This window comes from Triticum dicoccoides, chromosome 7A (assembly GCF_002162155.2).
Source record: "Triticum dicoccoides isolate Atlit2015 ecotype Zavitan chromosome 7A, WEW_v2.0, whole genome shotgun sequence".
Classification (NCBI taxonomy): Eukaryota; Viridiplantae; Streptophyta; class Magnoliopsida; order Poales; family Poaceae; genus Triticum; species Triticum dicoccoides.
This window is the reverse complement of record NC_041392.1, coordinates 344,185,269-344,191,268: the sequence shown is the minus strand read 5'-3', so window position 1 is coordinate 344,191,268 and position 6,000 is coordinate 344,185,269.

Sequence of the window (6,000 nt, the reverse complement as noted above, 5' to 3'; positions counted from 1 at the left end):
ATACCACTTGTATCACCATCTCTTCGCCGAACTAGTGCACCTATACAGTTTACTACTTGAGGGAAATTTGCTACTGTCCTACAAACCTCTGCACTTGGAGGCCCAACAACGTCTACAAGAAGAAGGTTGTGTAGTAGACATCAAGCTCTTTTCTAGCGCCATTGCCGGGGAGGTTAGTGCTTGAAGGTATATCTTTAGTTCTTGCAATCGAGTCTTTTAGTTTCTTGTTTTATCACTAGTTTAGTTTATAAAAGAAAATTACAAAAAATGGAATTAAGTTTGCCTCATACACTTCATCTTTTTAATATCTTTCGTGAGTATGATGGAAAGGAAAATTGTGCCAAAGTGTTAGAAGAAGAATGCATTAAAAAATTTGGCACTAAATCTTAAATGATGAGCATGACTGCAATGTTGTTAGTATGAACTCCTTGAATATCCATGGTACTAATGATGATTGCACTAGTTATGATGAAAATGTCTCCTATAAACATGTCAATTTTTCTGGAGTGCATTGGGTTTGCAAGTACACACCAAATAGGGAAGATAGATATTGCAAGAGGCATAAGCATTTAGAAACTAAATTTTATCAAGAAAGTCTAGGTGTCTGTGCTGAAAGATTCAATATTTATCGCCAGCCTTGTGAACTTTGCAATGAACATGGTCATTTAAAGCTCCAATGCTATTTGTTTCGTGATCAAGTCGTGTCCAAAAATTGTGATAACTTGATTACCCTTGAGCATCATAAAGATCTTAGTCTTCTTTTGGGTTATGAAGAAATGAAACATATAACAGATGGTATTCCAAAATTTAATCTCGATAAATTTCTTGATTTTGATCTAGAGGAAATTTATATGTATTGTGCGATGAATTGCATTGAAAACCCTTATATTGCCAATTACATAAAGAAAAGAAAACAAATAGAATATGAAGAGAATACTAATGAAAGGGAAGAGACTTCCCAATATCCTCCTATTATTTCTTATGATGAATCAGGTAACGAGGAGGGGCCTTCTATTTAACCAATCTCATTAATAAGGAGCTCCAAAAAGAGGATTGAAACCACACATGATGTGGTGAAGAAGAAGAAAAGAAAAAGGAAGAGAGGTAAAAAGATATCTCTCCCAAATAATGCTGCTCCTATTACTGTTGTGCCTCATGAAAATATAACTGTGGAAGATGATGCACTGGATGATGATCTCGTTATGCCTATTGCTTGTTGTGATGATTATGATTGGGAAGATAATGATACTTCTTATGATCTTGAAAATCTTTTTGGCACTTGCTTGGAAGAATATGATAATTGCTATACTATTGGTGCTATCCATACTATTAATGATGAAAGTGATTATGCATCTGATATGAAAAGGCCCAAGCTTGGGGATGCTATGCTTGATGAAGATGATGTTTTTGAGAATATTTTTTCTGCAATTAATGTTAGTCCCAAGCTTGGGGAAGCTATGTTTAATGAATATGAAATTTGTAGTCTCCCAAGTTTTGATATGCAAATTTATTATGATGATAGCATGCCTCCTACTTATGATGATTATATTGATGAAAGTGGGTTTGGAAGAGTTTCAACTTTAGGAAGTAATGATCCCACTATTTTGGAGGATGTTGAATCTTATTATGATAATTATGAAAGTGGATTGGGAGAGGTCATGACTTTATTTAGTGATGATTCCACTATCTTGGAAGAGGTTTCAATCGATTATGATGAGAACAAAGTTGCTACTTATGATAATTATTGTGATAATACATATGCTATAAAAAGTAGTGATGATTATATTTATAAAACTTGTAATGACCCGACAGGCATCCCACCTTTTCTTCTTCAACAGTTATCGGTTAGTATCGGTTGAGCCTAAGTTTTTGCTTCTTCACATGCTATGTGTTTTGCTTGGATTGTCATTTTATCTTGTTTTGCTTGTTGTTTTAATAAAATACTTAGAACTGAATTTTTTTTAAATATAATAGAGTCCCCAAATAGTTATCAGGGAGGCTAGGTAAGGGGCATTCACATCTCGTTAACGAAGCTCTTTTCTGTGTCATTTACTCTTGTGCTTCACTTATATCCTATGAGTAAATTGTTGAATAAATTGAATGTCATGAAGTTGAAATCATAAAATTCCTAGTGGTAGCTTCACATTGGGTTTAGAAAGTGAAATATTTTTAGGCTTGACAATCACAATATTGGTCATACAAGCAACACGAATAATTAGTATAAGGAAGAGAACTTTCACATATAAATACACTATGATGGAAATCTTTAGTGATTGTGAGCCCCCATCAAAATATTATATGCCAAAATTGTTGACGTTGGAGAAGGAAGACATCGTAATGGTTTATGTTTGTTCATATTCACATAGAACTTATATTGTCATAGATCCTTCGACATGTGGTGCTTGCCCCCCATCTTTGCTAGCCAAAAATTCCGCACCAAGTAGAGATACTACTTGTGCAGCCAAAAACCCTTAAACCCAAATCTTATTTTCAAGAGTCCACCATACCTATCTAAGGATTGAGCAAGATCCTTCAAGTAAGTTGTTATCGGTGCAATAAGGCAATAGAAATTGCTTCTAAAAGTGTTAGATCAATTGGTGTAAGAGAAAATTGAGCATTGTACGAACTTGTGATGGCAAAGAATAAAAGTGACAGACTGCATAATAAAGGTTGCTATCATAAGGGGCAATACAATGTGACGTTGTTTTGCACTAAGGGGTTGAGCATACAAACAAATAAGTGCATGGCAACCTCTGCTTCCCTCTGTGAAGGGCCTATCTTTTAATTTTATGTATTTACTTTTATGCAAGAGTCAAAGTTTTTCTCTCTATTCCTTTCTATTTTTCTCTTTTGTCAAGCATCATGTGTTGAGGAAAGATCTAGGCACATATGTCTAGTTGAATATGGGTAGCATGAGTTATTATTGTCGACATCACCCTTGAGGTGAATACGTTGGAGCTCTTACTTAAACTCTGTTGAATAAGTTGAATTGCAATTGCTTGGCGACTAAGAACATAGGTTGTTGAGTTTCAAGAGAATTCATTGTTTGAACCTTAACATGTGAACAAGTTTCTACTTTAACATGAGAAGTTTCATAAGAAAGAATTGCTGTTATGATGCTAGGAAAAGTGATTGAAATATCATTGATCAAACTTATGCACTTTGCTAGCATTTACACTTCATAAATTATTTCTTTTATCATTTACCTACTCGAGGAAGAGTAGGAATTAAGTTTGGGGATGCTGATACGTCTCCAATGTATCTATAATTTATGAAGTATTCATGCTGATATATTATCATTCTTGGATGTTTTACAATCATTTTATAGCGACTCTATATCATTTTTTGAGACTAACCTATTGACCCAGGGCCCAGTGCCAGTTGCTGTTTTTTGCTTCTTTTTTACATCACAAGAAATCAACATCAAACAGAGTCCAAACACCGCGAAACTTTTTGGAGAATTTTTATGGACCAGAACACCCAGGATGGGCCAGAGTAGCACCTGGGGGTGCCCCGAGGGGGGCACAACCCACCAGGGTGCGCCTGGGGGCCCAGCCGCGCCTAGGTGGGTTGTGCCCACCTCGGTGGCCTCCAGCACCCCCTCTTTACCCTATAAATTCAAAAATATTCCCCAAACCCTCGGGGTTAACCTAGATCAGAAGTTCCGCCACCGCAAGGCTCTGTAGCCACCAAAAACCAATCTAGAACCTTTCCGGCACCCTGCCGGAGGGGGGATCATCTCCGGTGGCCATCTTCATCATCCCAACGGCCACCATGATGAGGAGGGAGTAGTTCACCCTCGGGGCTAAGGGTTTGTACCAGTAGCTATGTGTTTAATCTCTCTCTCTCTCTCTCTCTCTTGTGTTCTTGAGATGTCACGATCTTGATGTATCGCGTGCTTCGTTAATATAGTCGGATCATATGGTGTTTTTTCCCTCTCTATCTTGTTGTGATGAATTGAGTTTTTCCCTTTGAGATTTCGTTGTTATCGGATTGAATACTTTTATGGATTTGAGAATACTTGATATATGTCTTGTAATTTAATACTCATGGTGACAATGGGGTATCGTATTGATTCACTTGGTATATATTTTGGCACTCAACTTGCGGATTCCCGAGGTGACATATGGGTAATGTATGCATAGGGGTTGATGCACGTTCTTGTCTTTGTTTCTCCAGTACAAATCTTGGGGCACTCTTTGAAGTTCTTTGTGTTGGATTGAATATTATGAATTTGAGTTTGCTTTGGTGTTATTTTAGTATGAACTCTTGGTTAGATCGATTGGAAAGAATAGCTTCATGTTATTTTAGTACGAACTCTAGGATAGATTGATTGGAAAGAATAGATTTGAGGTGGTTTCGTACCCTACAAACAATTTCGTCTTATGTTCTCCGCTAGATAGGATCTTTGGAGTGATTCTTCATTGCACGTTGAGGGACAGTTATATGATCCAATTATATTAGCACTGTTGAGAGATTGCACTAGTAAAAGTACGGACCCTAGGCCTTGTTTTCAAGCATTACAATACCGTTTTTGTGCCCGTTTACTATTTGCTACATTGCTTTTTTTATTTATTCAGATTATAAAAATATATTTCTACCATCAATATTACACTTTTATCACCATCTCTTCGCCAAACTAGTGCACCTATACAATTTTCCATTGTATTGGGTGTGTTGGGGACACAAGAGATTTCTTGTATTTGGTTGTAGGGTTGTTTGAGAGAGGCCATCTTCATCCTACACCTCCCACAGGTTGATAAACCATAGGTCATCCACTTGAGGGAAAATCGCTACTGTCCTACAAAACTCCGCGCTTGGAGGCCCAACACGAGTCTACAAGAATAAACTTGCATAGTAGACATCAAGGAGCTTTACACACTAGTGGATAAGTGCGTTCGGATGGAGGAGGGAAGGAAGTTGCCCAGAGAGGAAGATTGCACTAATGTTGATTCAGAGGATGAGGATGAATCAACTAGTCAAAAGAAGAGCAAGGTAAGGCAGTGATGACTGTTGAAGGTTCTGGTATGCCTAGTACCGACAAGAAGGCCAAAGCCAAGGACACCGGCAAGGAAGCTGCCATGTGTACTGACTGTCCGGAAGCCACTGCTGCCGAGAAAGTTGGGAAGGGTGATGGGCCGTACTTTAAGAGTGTTACCAAGTTGAACAACTTGTCAAGAAACAGAGAGCAGAGTATGAGAAGCGTGATAAGGAAAAAGGTCAGAAAAAAGGCCAAGGTGGTGAAGTAAATTGCCCCAGCAAATCCTTTCGGAACCAAGGAAAGACCGCCAGGGGTCGAGAGAAGGAAACCTGTGATGATGGGAGTGATGGAGCATATGAAGAGTAGTACAGTGAGCAGGTGTTTCAGAAGGCCACATACGCCCTATGCATTGTCGGAGGTGCATCTCTGCACACTTTCTCACTGCCAGCTCAATCGGCGGGCGCGAGAAGTCAATGCCATGGAGCAAGCGCCAAAGGCCCGGAAGCCACTCAAAGGGTCCCGTACGCCCATCATCTTCGATGAAGAGGACCATCCTGGCCGTACCACTGCGATAGGATGTTTGCCATTGTTGGTCTCTCCAACAATCCACAACCTCAAGGTCACAAAGATGCTGGTGGACGGCGGGGCGGGGTTGAATATGATTTCCCCGACAGTCATTAGCAAGCTTCAGATAGGAGAAGAAGAGCTAGAGGTTACCAGCACGTTTCAAGGATTTAATCCTGGCAAGAGCTGTCCTAAGGGAAATATCACGTTGCCGGTAACATTTGGGGGAGAACTGAACTACCAGACTGAGAGGCTTGTGTTTGATGTGGTCGACCTCCCCTTGCTATACAATGGGATTCTTGGACGCCCGGCTCTGGCTAAGTTCATGGTGGCATCCCACTATGGCTACAACACCTTGAAGATTACTGGGCCGCTGGGAGTCATCACTATCCCATCAAACGAGAAGGATGCAATCATTTGTGTGGACAAAATGTACCGGGATGCGGTCGCGGCAG